This window comes from Bos grunniens, chromosome 4 (genome assembly GCF_055505025.1).
Source record: "Bos grunniens cultivar Pamir isolate PY7600 chromosome 4, Bosgru_T2T1.0, whole genome shotgun sequence".
Lineage (NCBI taxonomy): Eukaryota > Metazoa > Chordata > Mammalia > Artiodactyla > Bovidae > Bos > Bos grunniens.
The window spans coordinates 7079084-7101123 of NC_141168.1; the positions used below are offsets into that span (position 1 = coordinate 7079084).

A 22040-nucleotide genomic window follows, 5' to 3' on the forward strand; every position below is an offset into this window, starting at 1 on the left:
TGCAGTCCAAGGGACTCTCAAGAGTCTTCTTCAAAACCACAGTTCAAAAGCATCAATTCCTCAGCGCTCATCTTTCTTCACAGTCCAACTCTCACATCCATACGTGACCGCTGGAAAAACCATAGGCTTGACTAGATGAACCTTTGTTGGCAAAGTAATGTCTCTGCTTTTCAATATGCTATCTAGGTTAGTCATAACTTTCCTTCCAAGGAGTAAGCGTCTTTTAATTTCATGGCTGCAGTCACCATCTGCAGTGATTTTGGAGCCCCAAAAAACAAAGTCTGACACTGTTTCCACTGTTTTCCCATCTATTTCCCATGAAGTGATGGGAAAAGATACCATGATCTTCATTTTCTGCATGTTGAGTTTTAAGCCAACTTTTTCACTCTCCTCTTTCACCTTCATCAAGAGGTTTTTTAGTTCCTCTTCACTTTCTGCCTGGGTGGTGTCATCTGCATATCTGAGGTTATTGATATTTCTCTCGGCAATCTTGATTCCAGCTTTTGCTTCTTCCAGTCCAGCGTTTCTCATGATGTAATCTGTATATATGTTAAATAAGTAAGGTGACGATATACAGCCTTGATGTACTCCTTTTCCTATTGGAACCAGTCTGTTGTTCCATGTCCAGTTCTAACTGTTGCTTCCTGATCTGCATACAGGTTTCTCAAGAGGCAGGTCAGGGGGTCTGGTATTCCCATCTCTTTTAGAATTTTCTACAGTTTATTGTGATCCACACAGTCAAAGGCTTTGGCATAGTCAATAAAGCACAAATAGATGTTTTTCTGGAACTCTCTTGCTTTTTCCATGATCCAGCAGATGTTGGCAATTCGATCTCTGGTTCCTCTGCCTTTTCTAAAACCAGCCTGAACATCTGGAAGTTCATGGTTCACATATTGCTGAAGCCTGGCTTGGAGAATTTTGAGCATTACTTTACTAGCATGTGAGATGAGTGCAATTGTGCAGTAGTTTGAGCATTCTTTGGCATTGCCTTTCTTTGGGATTGGAATGAAAACTGACCTTTTCCAGTTCTGTGGCCTCTGCTGAGTTTTTCAAATTTGCTGGCATATTGAGTGCAGCACTTTTACAGCATCATCTTTCAGGATTTGAAATAGCTCAACTGGAATTCCATCACTCCACTAGCTTTGTTCATAGTGATGCTTTCTAAGGCCCACTTGACTTCACATTCCAGGATATCTGGCTCTAGGTGAGTGATCATGACCCAAAGATGCAAACCAGTGCACAGGAGAAAGAGAGAGAGATTGAGAGAGAGCCCTTTGGCTCCTCCTTTGGCTCCTCTTTTTATATATTTTTTCCTCCCCTGTGTCTGCCCTATGTAAATTGGGCTAGCCAGGAGTGCTGTTTGTTCTACCTGAGGTCCTCACTCAGGTCTCCGGACCGTCCTTTGATCTGCCTTTGTTCTATTTTCATGGACTTTTCCCTTCCTTGTCTTTTAGCCACCGCCATTTTGGACTCCTGTTTCCTATTCTAACTACCTAACATTCCCCCCTCAAGAGAGGGAAGGCCCAACTCTTTGGGAATAGGGACACCGAGGTCTTTCTGGCTACTTCCTGCTGAACTGGGATGGCGAGGGCATTGGGCCTCTGCCTCTTGCTAGTCTCAGGCCTCAGAGTCCTTATAGCGGTGTCCATCTAAGGGTGAGTGATATTTTCCTTTGGCCGGCTCTAGTTTTATATCTTTGTTGAACTGGCACTGCATGTTGTAGCTTGTTGACCTGGTCAGAGACAACCAGGTTAGACAATAGATAATACATGGAACAATCACAACCAACATCAATATGGCATAACAAGGACTAGTAGGGGCATTAGCCAATTTCATATTCCCATCGCCAGGATGGCTCAAGTCCCTCCTTGTTCAGGGATCAGAAGATATGTCTCCTACCTGTTTTGGAGTACAGTCTCTACCAAGCTGTGTTGTCTCTTTGGAGCTGTCCTGAGAAATCTTATTTCCAGAAACTAGATTTTGGGGTGTTTATTAGAATGGCACTCATTGGTAGTTCTGAATAGGTATCTGAGATCTCCCAGGGGCTCACAGGTGTATTGAGTGTCCTCTTCTGTTTTCTTTCATGGCTTAACTCATGAGTAGTGAATCCAGAAGTCATGTCCTGGTACCTTGACTGCTGTAGGGGTGGAAAGTATTACAGGGTAGGGGCCCTTCCATGTGGGCTGGAGTTGAGCGTTTGGGGACCCATCTTACTAGACTTACTAGATCCATCTTTCAGTTCTCTCCTGGGTAGGTCCCATGTCGTTGGATGGGTGAGCCAGCTGGGATCTTCGAGCTCCTTGGGGGTTGTTTAATTGGAAAGTGGGAAAAGCGGAGACCACTTGCCTTATGGTTGTCTGGAGGCCTGTTCCTCTGAAGGACCTTTCTAGTAATTTTTGGAGGGCCTTTTCTCCTAAATGAGTGGTGGCATGTAAGGAGTTAACCAACTTCCATTGGAGGTTCCCAGGCAGAAGAAGGAGTCCCTCCTTTCGGAACCACCCCATATGATCTTCTTGAAAGCCCTCACTCTTAGCTACAAGAGTCTCGCCTTCAGGATATGAAGGAGTTTCTGGCAGATTAGTCTGTGGAACTAGGGTGGAAACCCCTATTAGGTCATTGTTCTGTAATGTTGCTCTCTTAGCTGCCTGATCAGCTGCTTGGTTCCTTCGTGCCACTTCCGTGCTCCCTTTTTGGTGTCCTTTACAGTGGGAGACTGAAACCTCAGTGGGCAGATGGACCGCCTCCAAGAGTCTAAGAATTTGCTCCCCATATTTGATTGGGGACCTTCGGGTGGTCAAGTGGCCCCTTTCTTGCCAAACAGCAGCAGGTGCATGTAGCACCAGAAAGGCATATTTGGAGTCAGTGTAAATGGCTATTCTTTTTCCTTTTTCCAGTTCTAAAGCTTGAGTCAGGGCTATGAGCTGAGCTAATTGGGTTGAAGTACCTGGTGGCAGAGGCTTAGCCTCTATGATCTCAAAATTGGAGACTACTGCATATCCAGCTCTTCTTTTTCCATCTAAGATAAAGCTGTTTCCATCAGAGTACCAGATTTCCTCAGGATTGGTCAGAGGATCTTCTGACAATCCCTCTCGGGGTTTTGTCCAGTAGTCCAAGGTTTCTAGACAAGAGTGGAAGGGGAGAGAGCCCTCAGGGGTAGACAGGAGGGTGGCTGGGTTAAGAACCTCACAAGGGGATATAGCGAGGCCTGGATTTTCCATCAGCATTACTTGATATCTGAGGATTCTTTGATCAGACATCCATAAATGGCCTCTCACATGTAGGAGTTGTTTTACTTGGTGGCTGGTAAAAATAGTTAGTTTGCCCCCCAAGGAGAGTTTTAAAGCATATTCTATCATGACTGCAATAGTTGCAAGATTTTGAAGGCAGTTGCCAGCCTCAGGTGGTTGGATCGAGCCTCTTGCATAAGTAAGCTACAGGCTGGGGCTCAGATCCCAACCTTTGAATTAACACTCCCAAGGCTATTCCCTCTCTTTCGTGGACATAAAGTTGGAATGCTTTTTCTGGGTCTGGCAACCTTAAGGCAGGTGCCTGAGTTAAGGCTTGTTTTAGTGTAGCCTCTGCCTTCTTTTGAGGAGTTCCCCACATCAATGGGATTGAATCATCTCGTCCCTTTAAGCTTTCATATAAGGGCTGGGCAATTAGACCATAGTTGGGTATCCAGATTCTACAATACCCAGTTAGCCCCAGTAAAGCTCGCAGTTGTTTTCGAGTCGTGGGGGAGGGCAACTGTACCTGATCAGAAGACAGCCTCCTGGACCCGATGTAATCTGAACTCCCAGGTAAGTGACCTTTGTCTCCACCATCTGTGCCTTAGCACGGGAGACTTTATATCTCCTTTCTGCCAAAATGTTTAGAACGTGAATTGCATGTTGTTGGGCATTTTTCTCATCTGGAGAGCAGATTAGTAGGTCATCTACGTATTGTAATATTTTCCCATTATGTTCCAGGTCCCAGATCTAGGAGATCCCGGCTAAGGGCCTGTCCAAACAAGTGGGAGCTATCTCTGAACACCTGAGGTAATATTGTCCAAGTCATCTGTTGGTGTTTTTCTCCTGGGGTCTCCCACTCAAAGGCAAAAAGATATTGGGATTTTTTATCCAGTGGTATACAAAAAAAAAAAAAGCATCTTTGAGATCCAAGACTGTAAACCACTTGGCACTGGGTGGGATTTCTCCCAAGATTACATAGGGATTGGGTACTGTGGGTTGGAGGGGGACTACAGCTGCATTTATGATCCGGAGATTTTGAACCATTTACCAGGTTCCATCCCTTTTCTTTACTGAGAGGATTGGGGTATTACATGGTGAATTGGTGGGGACCCATAGCCCACAACAAAGATTTTATTTATTAAAGGCTGTAGTCCCTCCCAAGCCTCTCTTTTGAGGGGATATTGTTTCCGGTTAGGAAACCGAATGGGATCTCGGAGGACAATGATGACCAGTTCAGCTTGGTGGGCTTGTCCAGGAATCCCCTGGTCCCACATCTGGGGGCTAATTTTGTCCTCCCATAGTTTTTGGTCCCTCTCTATTGGAGAAGGTGTAATGGGATTTTCAGTAGTAACCAGGAGCTGTAGGGCTCTAGGGGCTGAAAAGTTTCCCACCACAAGGGTGGTCTCCTGTTTAGTGAGTGTATCTCTTTCCATTAAGGGAGTAGGACACTCAGGGACCACCAGAAACTGGCGGGAAAATATTTGTCCATCCCAGCAACAAAGAAGTCCTCAAGTGAATCTTTTTGTAATTGTTTTTCCTGGAGCACCCAAACTAGTACAGATATGGGAGGAGAAGGCTCCCAAGTAGGAAGTCAGGACAGAGTAGCAGTCCCTGTGTCAACCAAGAAATTCTCAGACCTATCTGCCTCATCCAATTGTGCCCTTGGCTCCATCCTCATGGTGGTTATCTGTGACAGGTGGGATGGCTGAGGTGGACTGCTTCAGTCCTGTTGAACCATCGTGAGGGAAGGCTTGGTGCTTGACCTTGAGGCTCTTGGGTCCCCAGGGCAAAGTGCCACCCAATGTCCCAGTTGATGGCATTTGTAGCAAGCCGTTTGAGGAGACTTGTCATGGCTTGGACACTCTTTGGCCTAATGCCCCATCTGCCTACAGACTAGGCATTTGCTTCATGCCTTGTCCTTTAAGGACTCAGGGTTTGAAATAGGGCTTCCGTGTAGGGCGGCCAGCATCTGAGCATGCCTTGTCTCTTTCCTTCTCTCCCTCTCCTGGGCCTTGGCCTCCTTCTCCTGTTCTCTGTTATAAAAGGTATTGGTGGACCATCTCATCTGTCTGGACCATCTCATCTAAAGGAGAAGCAGGGTCCTGCTGCTAATCTGATGCACACTAGGACAGGAATTTGTCCTTTAAAATCACCTGTCCCTCGTAAGAGTCTAAGTCCAGATTGGTAAACTTTTGGAGGGCTTCTTTTAGCCTTTCCAGAAAGGCAATGGGGTTCTCATTGGGCTCTCGAGTTATTGCTGAGACTGGGCATAGTCCCACAAGTAATAGGCTTCCTTTTATTTCCATGGGTGGACTTTCTTAGGGGTGAGTCATTCTGAAGCTTATCCTACCCAGTACTGTTGCAACCTGAGAGCCAGGCATCCCCAGGTCAGGGTGAAGATCCCCAGGCAGGCTGAGGCATGACAGCCTCCTGGAGATCAAATCCCCGGACAGGTCAAGGCTCGAGGTCCTCCCGAGAATTGGGTTCCTGGGCAGGTCGAGGTGTGACGACCTCCTGGGACCCCTGGACTGGCAGATCCCTGAGCAGGTTTAGGTGTGACAACCTTTCGAGGACCAGACCCCTAGGCAGGTCAAGGCAGGTTGACCTCCTGGGACCCCCAGACTGGAGTTGGGCATCTCCAAGGTCTCCAGCATGACCAGTGCTGGGTAGGATTAAGAGGTTGTGATTTTAACTCATTGCCAGTTTGTTCACGACAGATGGGAATAGATATCATGATGTAAAGCAATCCAAGCCTGTGCCCTGAGACTGGGAAACAGTGAAACAGTCACAAGCCTTGTCCTCTTACTGTTCTAAGGGATTTAAGTCATTGATTTCTTCCCCTAGTCCTCCTTAAGAGCAGGTTAGGGTGTCTCCACAGGTAAATAATTCGTTGTCATAGACCCACGTTAGGTAATAACGGAAGTAGTGACAAATGAGTGGGTTATCTGGCCCTGTTAGGGACATGAAGGTATTTTAATAATAGGCTGGGTGGAGCAACATTGCCTACAAGGGGGCAGGGTCCTGATTGTAGGAGTTAGTCATTGGCTTAAGAACAAATTTGTCAAGAGGCAACAGACCAAATGTTCCGTAAAAGTGGAGTGGAGATTTGATCCAGGGGTTTTATTGTAAATTTAGGAGAATGGTGGTAAGGGTTTGAGCCCAAACGGCCTGCAGGGCTAACTCCCAAAGTGGCAAACATTATCCCTGGAAGTCCAATTGCCTTTGAAGGGATGCCAACTGATGGACTTATAGCAGGCATTGTGTGCCTGTCCCCCACCCTAGGGGGTTCACTGAGAGATGCTGATGTTGCACACGTTGTAGGAAACATGGAAGATGAAGGCTTGAATATCTAGATGGATTGGATATTATACAGTATTTCCCTTCCAAGGGCCAGCTATTTTCTGGTTGTCCCTCCAGAAGATTGTAGAGGTGACATTGTGGGCCTGGGTGGGGCTTAGGAAACGAGCATGAAACAGGAGGGAAGGGGGCAGGGCACGACCTTTGAAAGAAGCACATAGCACAGGGACATAATGTAAATCGATTAAAATCAACTGGGTCCAAGATGACAAGTCAAATTCAAGTAAACCTTAATCCCCAATCTGTAAGCCAAAAGACACACCCAGAGCTCCAAGGCACTGTCAAAAGATGGAGGAGGGGGTGATTCCCCAATGGTTGGGATGATCCTCCCCCTCATCAGCATATGAATTCATTTTGGCTAGCAAAACCTAGCCAGGCAGCATTCCATGGCCAGAGCCCTTGTCCGCAGCAATGGCCCACACCCTGAAGACTGTGCTTCTCTCTGAACCCTAACAAATCCACCTCTTACTTATCGCTTTGTCTCTCACTGAATTTTTGCAATGAGACATCAGAGCCTGAGCTTCATTAGGTCCTGAAGCCAGGCATTCTGGGTTTTGGCCAGGCTCAAGTCTCAGGAGAGATCTGAAGGACAGGAGGAAAAAGCAGTGGGAAAACCATGCCAAGGAATCCCCTTCATAGCCTGCTGAAAATTCTGCTAAATATCTCAAATCTGACTGGTGCTCACAGTTTTCATTGGCCTGATCCTTGGCACAAAGAAGAGTAAGGACAGAAGAACCCCCACTGGCTTGGGTAACAGCTACTGGGGCCCAGCAGATAGTGCCTTTGGGACGTACCAAAGAGTAGCCTCTCAAGAGTCCCTCAATTGTGCCCACTGCTGCCCATCTGTTCACGGGGGATTTGAGGAAACAAGAAACTAGAGATTGTAAAGGAAATGAGATTTCATTAGGCATATGTCCCTACAGCCATAGGAGCGAGGACCTCCTACCTTAACCGGAGGTCTTCTGGAATCTGAGACTGAGCTGCGTGAGCTTTCTGCTGAGTTCGTTTTTCTCTGTCCCAGTTTCCAGCACGATGGGCCTCTTGTCAGTTCCCTTGAGCTTAGGTTTCTTACTGTTCTGCTTCTACTGCGGGAGCTTTTGCTGAGTTGGGCTCCTGCTGTGCTTGGCCTCCACCTTCCTGGGGCCACACGGAGGTTCTTTCAGCCAGGGTAAATCCGAGTCATGGCACCATAGATATCAGGTGAGTGTATGCTCCTCGGTTCTATCTCATCACAACAAAGATTTGAAGTGACAGACATTAAAGTCCTCAGCTCGTCACAGCTCTAGGGTCTTGGGCAGACTGTGTTATAGCTCTCAGGTATCTAACAGACCGTGTTGTAGCTCTTAGACAAATCAGTGTTACAGCTCCGTGTTACACCTCTATTGTATTTAGAAAATAGCAGGAAAATCCATCATCCAGGCGTGAGGGCATGTCAACCCAAAGATGCGAGCCAACAGGTGGGAGAAAGAGATAGAGAGAGTGAGAGAGAGCCCTTTGGCTCCTCTTTTCATTTGTTTTTTTCCTCCCCGTGGGCATGCCCTATATAAACTGGGCTAGACAGGAATGTTGTTTGTTCTACCTGAGGTCCTCACTCAGGTCCTCGGACGTTCCTTTGACCTTGCTTTGTTCTATTTTCATGGGCTTTCCCCTTCCTTGTCTTTTAGCCACCTCCATTTTGGACTCCTGTGTCCTATTCTAACTACCTAACACTATCAATAGTGCATGAGGTTCCCTTTTCTCCACTTCCTCACAACATTTGTTGTTTCTTGGCTTTTTGATGTAGTCATTGTAAGGTAAAGGAACTAGAGAAGGCAAGGTTCGGAGAAAGAATAAGACTGATACTCTACAGAAACAGATCACCTTTAATAAGGCGAGAAGGTGCAACAATCAGACCAGGGGAACTGCTGCACTAAGTCAAGAAGAGAGCGGTATATATGGAAAACATATGTATGCAGAGATATATTGTTTTGAGGGGGTCTGTTTTTCCTCAAGATTGCTTTTGATTAGTTCACTTTCAACCACTGGGGCAAGGAACTCCTGAGACGGGCCACAGACTGGGATCGGCTGGGAGCTGAACGTAACCAACCTTCATGTTCATTCCTTTCTTCAGGTAGAAAGTTCTTTATTCTGTATAAAATGGTGGGGAGGACCTAGAGGGGAGTTTTAACTCTAGGTTATTTTGAGCCAGGTAGCTTTCCTTCATTCCGGACCCTAAGGAATATATAGAAAGAGAAAGAGAGATGGGCGTTGTCAATGTTCAGGGCTTCTTTGTGCTAAATGAGGGGCCGGGGCTTGTGGTCTGGGAGGAAGGAAGTCTAAAGCCCATAATGTTGATTTTCTATCCTAGCTGCCAGGGTCTCAAACAGAAGAACAGTCTTGACTTGATCTCGAGAAATGGCTCAAATTCAGTCCTGGAGGAATCCCTGGAAAGATTAAAGAAACAAGGTCCAAACGTAAATAGGAGGATAATGAACATGAATGGTCCAAGAAGGGGCAAAACCCAAGGCATCCAGTTCCAATCCGCCAACCATGACTGCCAGAGGTGGCTTAATCTCTGGCCAATCTGATAGGCTCGATCTGTAGGGTTTTTTTGCAGCTTCCTGGACAACACCTGACTGGTTGGCATAGAAGCAGCAGCATTCATCCAGAGAAAGGCAGAAACCTCCCGTTTCTACAGTGAGTAGATCTCATCCCCTTCTATTTTGTAACACTAGAGCCGCCAAGGAATCAAGTTGATTTTGAACAGTTATTAGACATTGGGGCATTTCCTGGAGGCTGTCTGATAGGTCTTTAGATAGTGCCTGATAGTTTTGGATGGAGGTGGTTAGGCTGGCAGTTCCGGTTCCAATTCCAGCCGCTATTCCTGACTGTGTGGATCACAACAAACTGTACACAATTCTGAAAGAGATGGGAATACCAGACTACCTAACCTGCCTCTTGAGAAATTTGTATGCAGGTCAGGAAGCAACAGTTAGAACTGGACATGGAACAACAAACTGGTTCCAAATAGGAAAAGGAGTACGTCAAGGCTGTATATTGTCACCCTGCATATTTAACTTCTATGCAGAGTACATCATGAGAAACGCTAGGCTGGAAGAAGCACAAGCTGGAATCAAGATTGCCGGGAGAAATATCAATAACCTCAGATATGCAGATGACACCACCCTCATGGCAGAAAGTGAAGAGGAACTAAAAAGCCTCTTGATGAAAGTGAAAGTGGAGAGTGAAAGAGTTGGCTTAAAGCTCAACATTCAGAAAATGAAGATCATGGCATCTGGTCCATCACTTCATGGGAAATAGATGGGGAAACAGTGTCAGACTTTATTTTTTGGGGGCTCCAAAATCACTGCAGATGGTGACTTCAGCCATGAAACTAAAAGACGTTTACTCCTTGGAAGGAAAGTTATGATCAACCTAGATAGCATATTGAAAAGCAGAGAGATTACTTTGCCAACAGAGGGCCGTCTAGTCAAGGCTATGGTTTTTCCAGTGGTCATGTATGGATGTGAGAGTTGGACTGTGAAGAAAGCTGAGCGCCAAAGAATTGATGCTTTTGAACTGTGGTGTTGGAGAAGACTCTTGAGAGTCCCTTGGGCTGCAAGGAGATCCAACCAGTCCATTCTGAAGGAGATCAGCCCTGGGATTTCTTTGGAAGGAATGATGCTAAAGCTGAAACTCCAGTACTTTGGCCACTTCATGCGAAGAGTTGACTCATTGGAGAAGACTCTGATGCTGGGAGGGATTGGAGGCAGGAGGAGAAGGGGGTGACAGAGGATGAGATGGCTGGATGGCATCACTGACTCGATGGACGTGAGTCTAAGTGAACTCCGGGAGTTGGTGATAGACAGGGAGGCCTGGCATGCTGTGATTCATGGGGTCGCAAAGAGTCAGACACGACTGAGTGACTGAACTGACTGACTGACTAAGAGGGAAATGAAATGAATGGCTCATTTCATTTGCTTGGGAATGAAAGGAATAGGTAGGGGTTGATCACTGGGGCCTATAAAAATGTTAAGACTGGAGTATATCAGGGTGCAGGTTCCAGTCCAATTAGTAGGTAAACAGAGGTATGTAGATGCCGCACACAAGAACAACAGGCCAGGTGTCTCAATACAACAGCTGAAGTAGATGGCGAAGAGGAGTCAAGGGGAAGGGGGTTGGATCATTCATTCAAGAATGGTCAGGGACCCTGCTAAAGTGGCCCCAACGATGGGAGAAGTGGAGGACTATGCTGAGGGAAATCATCCTATAACAGTTAAAGATTGTCCTGTAGGACCAGAAATATTATATATAGCTTTTCCAGTGGCAAAGAGTAAAGTGAAGGTATGGTTACACATGGGTTTAGGGATTATGCCCAAGGATTGGTCATATGAACTGTTTTGGGAATTTCTAAATATGCAAAAAGGAGCTGGTTGTAATAGTCTTACTTTCTAGGTGATAGGGCCTCATATTGGAGGTTTTCTGTTGTAGGAGGGAAGGTCAGTGAGTAAATATTCTAAGAATTTGTCCGAATTCCAGATTTGATCACTCGTGTGAAGATGTTTAAGATATGAGATGAATAAAGGCTCCCCACAATATGAGTCATGTAAGGATATGTTACCAGTGGTCCAGTCGAGGATGGATACGGGGAGGGCTGAATCTCCCAGAGGAATTATGCATAGATATATCCAGCAGTCTTTAGCCAATCGTGAGTTAGAAGCATTGAGAGTATGGTTTAAATTAAGGGTCCGGAGTAGATAATTGCGATTAGGGTTTTGAAAGAATTCTTGGGTCAGAGGAAAGAAAAAAGATAAGAAGATGCTAACCAACATTTGGGTAAGTGAATATAAGATAGACTAGTATGCACAATTGCACTCATCTCACACCCTAGCAAAGTATTGCTCAAAATTCTCCAAGCCAGGCTTCAGCAATACTTGAACTTCCAGATGTTCAAGGTGGTTTTACAAAAGGCAGAGGAAGCAGAAATCAAATTGCTAACATCCGCTGGATCATGGAAAAAGCAAGAGAGTTCCAGAAAAACATCTATTTCTGCTTTATTGACTATGCCAAAGCCTTTGACTGTGTGGATCACAATCAACTGTAGAAAATTCTGAAAGAGATGGGAATACCAGACCACCTGACCTGCCTCTTGAGAAACCTGCATGCAGGTCAGGAAGCAGCAGTTAGAACTGGACATGGAACAACAGGCTGGTTCTAAATAGGAAAAGGAGTATGTCAAGGCTTTATATTGTCACCCAGCTTATTTAACTTCTATGCAGAGTACATCATGAGAAATGCTGGGCTGGAAGAAGCACAAGCTGGAATCAAGATTGCCAGGAGAAATATCAATATCCTCAGATATGCAGATGACACCACCCTTATGGCAGAAAGTGAAGAAGAACTAAAGAGCCTCTTGATGAAAGTGAACTAGGAGAGTAAAAATGTTTAACTGAGCTGGACTGACTATGGAGAAAAATTGGATTTCAAAAGGATAAAATTACAAATGGTTCCCTGCAGCCACAGGGTGAAGATGTAATCATCAACGTGTTCAAATGTGGATCCTTGAGGACTCGAGACCCAGATACCTGCCGGGAGTTGTTCCAGAAATAATTGTAACCGTGAAACCGACAGGCTCATCTGTCGGTGGAAGCCATGAGAACTTTAGAGTTGTAGAGTCTGTGTGAGAAACTTGATAAGTATTAGTCTGTAAGCATTCTCATCATTGGGCTGCATAACCTTTTTTAGCTGAGTGATGTGCTCCCAAGGGGTGATTTCTTTTAATTTTGCAGCGGTAGGGGTCAGCAGAATTACCGTGTAGGGTTCTTGCCATTTAGGGGTTAGATCTGAGCGGGACTGAACTGTCATAAAGACTTTGTCTCCTATTTGGAGGGATGGGTATGGAAAATTGGAGAGTGGTCAAGGTAATCCATATGTTGCCAAAGGGCATCTCATATCTGGGCAAGTAAGGGAAAAGGAAGGTGGGATGGCAGTTTGGGACCGTCCTGGGAGGGGAGGGTCCTAAAGGTACTATCGGCCTCTGATACGTGGCCTCGAATGGACTGATATTTAGAGGGTTTTTTGGTAAGGCCCGGACCTTTAAGAGGGCTAAAGGGAGGAGTTTAGTCCAATCATGATGAAGTTCAATTGTTAATTTGGTCAGAGTTTCATTTAGGACTCGCTTGGCTCTCTCAGCCTTAGTGGAGGACTAGGGTGATAAGGAATGTGAAACCTCCAAGGAATTTGAGGCCTTGTGCAATATTTTGGCTGATTTGGGTCATTTCATTAATCTATGTGTCTGTTTTTGCTCCCATACCATACTGTCTTGATTACTGTTGATATTGTTTTGATTACAGACAGCATAATTCCTCCCACTTTGTTCTTTCTCAAAATTGTTTTGACTTCTCAAAATCTTTTGTGTTTCCATACAAAATTTTTAAATTATTTCTTCTAGTTCTTTAAAAATGCCATTGGTAATTTGATAGGGATTGCATTGAATCTGTAAATCACCTTGGGTAGTATGGTCATTTTATCAATGTTAATTCTTCCAATTCAAGAACATGATATGTCTTTCTATCTCTTTGTGTTGTCTTCAATTTCTTTCATCAATGTGGTATAGTTTTCGGAGCCCAGGTCTTTCATCTCCTTTAGGTAGACTTGCTGCTGCTGCTAAGTCTTTTCAGTCGTGTCCGACTCTGTGCGACCCCATAGACGGCAGCCCACTAGGCTTCCCTGTCCCTGGGATTCTCCAGGCAAGAACACTGGAGTGGGTTGCCATTTCCTTCTCCAATGCATGAAAGTGAAAAGTCAAAGTGAAGTCTTACCCCTAGGTATTTATTTCTTTTTTATGAAAAGATAAATGGGATTGTTTCCTTAATTTCTCTTTTTGATAGTTCTTTGTTAGTGTATAGAAATGCAACAGATTTCTCTGTATTAATTTTGTATCCTGCACTTCACTGACCTCCCTGATGAGCTCTAGTAGTTTTCTTTAGGATTTCCTATATATAGTATCATGTCATTTGCAAACAGTGACAGGTTTACTTCTCCCTTTCTGATGTAGATTCCTTTTATTTCTTTTTCTTTTCTGATTACTGTGGCTAGGACTTCCAAAACTATGTTCAGCCAAAGTGGCAAGAGTGGGCATTATCAACTTGCTCCTGATCCTAGACTGAGTGCTTTCAGCTTTTGACTGTTGACTATGATGTTTGCTATGGGTTTGTCATTGTTATTTAGTCACTAAGTCATATCCAACTCTTCTGGGACCCGGTGGACTGTAGCTGCCAGGCTCTTCTGTCTGTGGGACTTCCCAGGCAAGAACACCTGGAGTGGGTAGCCATTCCCTTCTCCAAGGGATCTTCCCCACCCAGAGATTGGACCCACATCTCTTGCACTGGCAGGTGGCTTCTTTCCCACTGAGCCACCAGGAAAGCCATGGGTTTGTCATATATGGCCTTTATTGTGTTGAGGTAGACATTACTTTGTCAACAAAGGTCCATCTAGTTAAGGCTATGGTTTTTTCAGTGGTCATGTATGGATGTGAGAGTTGGACTATAAAGAACGCTGAGCCCCGAAGAATTGATGCTTTTGCACTGTGGTGTTGGAGAAGACTCTTGAGAGTCCCTTGGACTGCAAGGAGATCCAACCAGTCCATCCTAAAGGAAATAAGTCCTGAATATTCATTGGAAGGACTGATGTTGAAGCTGAAACTCCAATACTTTGGCCACCTGATGCAAAGAGCTGACTCATTTGAAAAGACCCTGATGCTGGGAAAGATTGAAGGTGGGAGGAGAAGGGGATGACAGAGGATGAGATGGTTGGATGGCATCACCGACTCAATGGACACAGTTTTGGGTGGACTCCAGGAGTTGGTGCTGGGCAGGGAGAGCTGGTGTGCTGCGGTTCATAGGGTTGCAAAGAGTTGGACACAACTGAGTGACTGAACTAAACTGAACTGAACTGATGTTCCCTTTATGTCCACTTCCTGGAGATTTTTTATTATAAATGGATGCTGAATTTTATCAAAAAGTTTTTCTACATCTATTGAGATAATTGAATTTTTTTTTATTCTTCAATTTGTTAACATGGCATATCACACTGGTTTGCAGAAATCGAAAAATCCTCATATCCGTAGGATGAATCCACCTGATCCCGGTATATGACCCTTTTAATGTATTATTTGATTTGGTTTGCTAATTTTTTTAATTTTACTATTCATAAGACTGAAGAGAAAGAGCAAATATTGGCTACAAACAGTGAACAAAAGACAAATACAAAGAGCAGCTAACACTTCTGAATTTCTAGACTTAAGTTCTAAAAGGATGTCAACACTCAGGACACTATGACATGGAATCATGATGTCAATCACCTCAAAACAGAAATCTAGCTCATGAGAAACTGCTTTGCTTTAATAACAGAAAGGCATTTTTCATGATGGGCAGAGCTCTCCCCAAAGAGAAGCAACACTTGCAATTTATGGAGCCAACAAAAAAGATATTTTAAAAGTGTCCCACTCCTTAATCAGCTATACTCCAATACAAAATATAAAAAAAAAATTTTTAAGTCTCCCCCTCTAATAGGTGCTCTACTCATAAGTTTTGCTTTTCATGAATACTTTAACATTTTAGAATGTTGTTGTTGTTCAGTCACTAAGTGGTGTCTGACCCTTTCCAACCCTATGGACTGCAGCATGCCAGGCTTCCCTGTCCATCACCAACTCCTGGAGCTTGCTCAAACTCATGTCCAACGAGTTGGTGATGCCATCCAACCATCTCATCCTCTTCCCCTTCTCCTCTTGCTTTCAATCTTTTCCAGCATCAGGGTCTTTCTCAGTGAGTTAGCTCTTTGCATCAGGTGGCCAAAGTATTGGAACTTCAGCCTCAGTATCAATCCCTCTCATAACTATTTAGAATTGATTTCCTTTAGGATTGACTTTTTTGATCTCCTTGCAGTCCAAGGAACTCTCAAGAGTCTTCTCTAACACCACAGTTAAAAAACATCAGTTCTTTGGCACTCAGCCATTTTTATGGTCCAACTCTCACATCCATACATGACTACTGGAAAAACCAGTAGTCATTTTAGAATGTAGGAGTGGGTTAAAATTGATGTTGCATTTTTGCTATTTTTATCTCATTTGTTTAAAATAGTGTGCTATTTATTTTCACATAAACTAGTCTCCTAGTCCTAGCTTTGGAAAATCTGTTTATTTTCTTCACCCATAAAAGCCCAGATACAGAACTTTAAGCTTTCAATGTTGGGCGTACTTGCTTTTGAAAAGGAAATCTTGCTATGCCACAACCTGTGATCAGCTATCATAAATAATTCACCCACAGAATCTGGGTTGTATGAATGTGATGCTTCTAAATCCTCTTACATAATAGTTTTAGAGGATCCAAAGAGCCTGCAATGCAGGAGACCCGAGTTCAATCCCTGGGTTGGGAAGACATCCTAGAGAAGGGCATGGCAACCCACTCCAGTATTCTTGCCTGGAGAATTCCATGGACAGAGGAGCCTGGCGGGCTACAGTCCATGGGGTCGCAAAAAGTTGGACATGATTGAGTGACTTTCACTTTCACCTTGTTTCATAGAGTTGAAAGCTGTCACTGTCATCAGTATTCTTTGTATATCAATAGGGTGCATGGCAGTAAGCTTTCACTCTGTTTTCACTAAAAACATCTGCAGATTAATTATTGATGTTCTTTGGGAAGCAGACTACACTTATGTTCATTCTTTTCCATTGGTTACAATAAATTTTTCTTGCTGAGTAAATAAAGACGACCAGCAGCTTCTCAATATGCAAAAGACTGTCAATTCCCAGTTGACCCTTGCTAAAATATCATGGGAAGGAAAAAACAACTCACTGCTAAATAAATAAATTCTTAAGGGAAGCTGTCAATCATGCCTTTTTGCAATCTATCCTGAACAATTTGCTTCAGGCTCATTTAAAAGGCTACATATGGGCTTCCCTGGTGGCTCAGTGGTAAAGAATCCTCCTGCCAATACAAGAGACACAGGTTCCATCCCTAGTCTGGGAGGATCTCACATACTGCAGAGCAACTAAGCCTGTGTGCCACAAGTACTGACCTTGTGCTCTAGAGCTCCTGTGCCACAACTAATGAAGCCCACGTGCCCTAGAGCCCATGCTTCCCAGCAAGACAAACCCACACTCCCTGCAACTGGAGATTAGCTCTACTCTCTGCAACTAGAGAAAAGCCCAGGTGCAGCAGCAAAGAACGAGTGCAGCCAAATAAAAAAAAGTAAAGGCTACACAAAATTACCCAGCCAGCATTTTACCTTTTGCCTGGCCAACTCGTTACTCACTGCTCATCAGATACAGCAGTTTAGGACAGATTCCATGGGAGGCACACAGCGCTTAATGGGAAGAAGTCCTCAGAAACAGGGACAGGTAGGGATCACAGAAGAGACAGGGAGGATTCTCATTGGGTTGGCTGATTTTGAGGAGTTCTTTTCTTACCTACTTACCCTAACAAAAAGGCTGACTAAAAGCATCAAGTGTATCGTCAAGAGTATTCTGTATAAAGTTCGGCTGACTGGTAGGATTTTGCAAACCTGCTTAGCCATTAGACTCTTGGTAAGACTTTGCCTGAGATGAATTGTCAGAGACCTGAGTGCCATCTGGGGGTGGCAGGGCGGGGTGGTCAGGGAAGACAAGGACTAGGGAAGCCCAAAGTGAACACAAGCTTGTCTAATTACTAACCTGCACTCGGGAAGCCTCTCGACCTGCTCTTGCAGGACCAGACACAGTATTCTTTCCCTACATCCGTTCTACTCCCTCTCTAGGGAACCCTGCCAAACAGGCTCCAGGACTTCTCATGTAAATGCCATCTTTACCCCTTCACCTCCTAAGAAAGGAAGAGTCCAGATGCTTATCTCCTAAAACAAGACGGTCATTAAATCTGGGGGCTACTCTACAGTTGGAGAAGACTCTTGAGAGTCCCTTGGACTGCAAGGAGATCCAACCAGTCCATTCTAAAGGAGATCAGTCCTGGGTGTTCTTTGGAAAGAATGATGCTAAAGCTGAAACTCCAGTACTTTGGCCACCTCATGTGAAGAGTTGACTCATTGGAAAAGACTCTGGTGCTGGGAGGGATTGGGAGCAGGAGGAGAAGGGGACGACAGAGAATGAGATGGCTGGATGGCATCACCGACTCGATGGACATGAATTTGAGTGAACTGTGGGAGTTGGTGATGGACAGGGAGGCCGGGTGTGCTGCAATTCATGGGGTCACAAAGAGTCGGACATGACTGAGCCACTGAACTGAATTACAGTTCAATTCAACAGATACTCATATAATTCCATATGTGCAAGAAAGCTGAAAACCTCGGTAGTTTCTTCTTTTTGATTCTGCCTAACTAAAAGCTCTGCTGCATTTATGTATTGACGACGGCCATCAGCTTCAAAGGAAGAGTTCTGTCCAGCCAAAAGGCCAAAATCTCCAGGAGGGGACAATTTCCAGGTCCACGGTACAACATGCTGCACACTTGAACTTTTAAACAACTGGCTACACAGTATTCCTTCCTTCCATCTACTTTCTCAATCACTGGAAAAGCTCAGACCAGTGGGAACATCTTTCGAGTTTTGAGAGTCTTCTGCAAAAGTCATTCTTCACATACACTGTAAAAGAGATTTTCCCCTTCTTTTCTCCAGTACTCTCCCTGGGCCAGGGAGTCCCTCACAGAGGGATTGCACTTAGCCAGCAGAACCTGGATGCGAATGGTTTCATAAACCCTGAGAACTTCTTTCATCATGTGGATCCCTGCTGGATCTAAAAGCTGTATTGCACTGTACTCAGTCACGATGGTGTGGAACTCTAAGGAATGGGAAAGTTGCACTGAAACTTCATCCTGGATTCCACTGAGAGCGGCTATTTCCCTTTTGATCTTTTTCTTTGATACCTTCTTCTGAGCTGCCTATGAAATGATTGGATGGCATCACTGGTTCAATGGACACGAGTTTCAGCAAGCTCTGGGATTTGGTGATGGACAGGGAGGCCTGGCGGGCTGCAGTCCATGGGGTCACAAAGAGTCGGACACAACTGAGTGACTGAACTTAACTGGTTACTAAGACTGGATTGGGGGGTGGTGGTTTATAAAAAAGATTTAAAATATTCTCTGTTCATGTAATAGAGAGTGGATTTCTAGTGGACAACCTTGATGGTTGACTTAGCCTGACAGGTCTTGTAGGCAGACATGGATTCAAAGATTTCAGGCTTTTTTGTTGGGCCAAGCAATGAAGTCTTTGACTTCTGAGTGTAGAGGATGAGCGAAAACAAGAAAAACCAACTCCAATAAGCAGGCCTATTTCAGTACTTAGTTCAGAGGACAGCACAGTACCAAATGAGATAACTGTATCCATTCGGTTAATCCTCCACATCGTCCATGGAATTCTCTAGATACTAGAGTGGGTAGCCGTCCCGTTCTCCAGGGGATCTTCCCAACCCAGGGACTGAACAGGAGTCTCCTGCATCACAGGCGGATCCTTTACCAGCTGAGCTTCCAGGAAAGCACCACATCTTGGGCAGATTCTTAAATTTACTTAGGGCTCTCCAGGGATTTGGCTTTCAAGGTGGCACTAGTGATAAAGAATGCACCTGCCAATGCAGGAGACTTAAGAGACACAGAGTGTATCTCTGAGTCAGGAAGATCCCCTGGAGGAGGGCATGGCAACCCACTCCGGTATTGTTGCCTGGAGAAGTCCCATGGACAGAGGAGCCTGGTGGGCTACAGTCCATGGGGTCACAAAGAGTCAGATATGACTGAGCTTCTAACACTTTCACTTTCACTAATGAATAATCCCCACCATTACTCCAATGGAGTCTGAGTCCAGGGAGATACTTGGCCTGAGATGTAACAGCTGTGAAGGAGGCACAGGTGACAAATCCACTCAGCAAGGCATCTGAGAGAGAGACTGAAACAAAGCCCACTTGATAGAGCACATTGCTGCCTGAAAAACTCCAACCTTAAAGGTGACCATACTGTCAACTATAATGTCATAGCTACTTGTGTTACATATCTTGCCTGATGTCTGGCTTAATAGTGTGTTCCCACCTGAAACCATTCCCAAAGAAGGAGCAACATGGGCAGTGTCACTGCCAGCTCTGTACAATTCTCAGTCAACTACAGCTGACTGGTCATAAGGCACAACACTCCAAAGATGCCCACAGAGATGTGATGGAGGTCCCCAATGGGAAGTAAAGTGAGCCGACAAAAAAAGATGTGTGTAGACCATCGGTATTTTCCTGGCCAGCCAAGAGAGAATAAGCAGTGAGCTGGGGCACCAACAAGATGCCCCCAATCAAGCCAGACATCACATCTCCTAAAATGTTTTCCTCCAGATTACATTTTGGGAGCCACTGCAAAACAGGAAGGAAACCAAAAATGATATTTTGGGGTTTGGTTGGATTGCACTGGAAATTGTAGGTTTTTGTGGCAAATTGCCTGAAGTTAGTATCTGGTTTCTCTTAAGGCTCCAAGTGGACCCTAGGATAAGGTCTGCAATGATCATTGGTCTCAAATTGCTGAAAGTTGTTACGTGATTCCTCTTCATGCTCCAGGGGGGATCCTACATGAGACCTGTATTGGTTATTTCCTTTAACGGAGTCCTCAGATGAAAGGTTATCTTGCTTTTTATTTTTCAAAGACATTTCTGGAGATAGATGTTCCAGCCTCGCTGAGCAAGAAATCAGATCGGCGAATTCACATAGGAGCTCTTCATCTCTCAATGCAACTGGTGCAGGACTCTCTTCTCACTTTCTACCTTCAGGCCAAGCTAGTTTGAGTGCATTCCTTCTACTTTGGAATAGCTCTCTGTGATTTCCGAGTCAAGAGACTTTTCCAAACTGCTTGATTCTGGGCCACCCACACACAACCTGCCTTCAAGGAGCATCTTCCACCATGGCGGGACTGAGGGGATAAGGTGGTGTGGGCAGAGGCAGCCCACCTCCAGGCCAGCGTCCCTTTAACCCATCGACCCCTTGCCCACCCATTGCCTGGTCCCTGGAAGAGGAGGGCCCAGCCAGGCAGGGCAGGGGAGTGGCATGCAGGCACCATCTAGGAGGTGCAGAAGGTGACTCTAGAGTGAAAGCCCAGCATGGTTTGTTGATATTTTGTTGAGGACATTTGCATATATGTTCATCAGTGATATTGGCCTATACTTTTCTTTTTGTGTGTTATCTTTTCTGATTTTGATATCAGAGTGATGCTGGCCTCATACAATGAGTTCGGAAGTATTTCTTCCTCGGCAATTTTTAAAAATCATTTGAGGAGGATAGCTGCTAACATTTTCATAAATGTTTGATAGAATTCACTTGTGAAGCCATCTGGTCCTGGACTTTGTTTCTTGGTCTGAATAACACATTCAGTTTCATGATTAGTTATTGTGAAAGTGAAAGTCACTCAGTTGTGTCCGAGTCCTTGTGAACCCATGGACTATACAGTCCAAGGAATTCTCCAGGCCAGAATACTGTAGTGGGTAGCCATTTCCTTCTCCAGGGGATCTTCTCAACCCTGGTCTCCTGCATTGCGGGTGGATTCTTTACCAGTATCCCCACCTGTCAAGTGGGAGACCCGGTTAGATTTCCCAATAGGGAGACTATAGAACTGGTTATTGGTCTATTCATATATTTGATTTTTTCCTGGTTCACTGTTGGGAGATTGTACATTTCTAAGAATTTGTCCTCTTCTTCCATGTTCATTTTATTGGCAAGATTGTTTTAGCTATCCAGGGTCATTTGTGTTCCCATACAAATAGTAAAATTTTGTGTTTTAATTCTGTGAGAAGTGCCACTGGTTATTTGATAGAAATTGCATTGAGTCTGTAGATTACATTGGATAGTGTAGAACAGTATCGTTACAGACATTTCCACAATATTGATTCTTCCAATCCCTGAAAAAATATATATATATATACAATTGCCTCCTGCCTCTCTGGGCAGCTCTCCAAGATCAGCAAGTGGGTCTCCCTCAAGCTTCTGTCATATCACTGCTTCTGCACTGGGTCTCAGAGCATGAGAGATTTTGTCCATGCCCTTTGAGAGTGGGGTCTCTGCTTCCATGCCTTCTCGCTCTCCCATGCATAAGTCCTGTAGCCTTCAAAGTCACATGTTTTGGGGCTTCTCAGGTGGCTCAGTCATAAAGAATCTGCCTGCAATGCAGAACACGTGTATTCAATCCCTGGGTCAGGAAGATCCCCTGGAGAAGGGAATGGTTACGCACTCCAGGATTCTTGCCTGGAGAATCCCATGGACAGAGGAGCCTGGTGGGCTACCATCCATGGGGTCACAAAGAGCCAGACACAACTTAGCAATGACACAACAAAGTCAGATATTTTGGGGGCTCACCTTTCTAGTGCAGGACACCCCCCCTCCAGGGAGCCTGAAGTGGGGCCCAATCCCTTGCTCCTTGGGGAAAACCTCTGTTGTTGTGATTATCTTCCCATTTGTGAGTCACCTACCTAGGGAT

The 22040-nt window shown here is 44.9% G+C and overlaps 2 pseudogenes; both read right to left on the bottom strand.

Annotated features, from left to right (window-relative positions):
* Positions 1-18037: 18037 nt before the first annotated feature.
* Positions 18038-19074, bottom strand: LOC147373467 (sulfate transporter-like; annotated as a pseudogene).
* Positions 19075-19116: 42 nt separating this feature from the next.
* LOC147373468 (sulfate transporter pseudogene) lies at positions 19117-20224 on the bottom strand (annotated as a pseudogene).
* Between the last annotated feature and the right edge of the window lie 1816 nt (positions 20225-22040).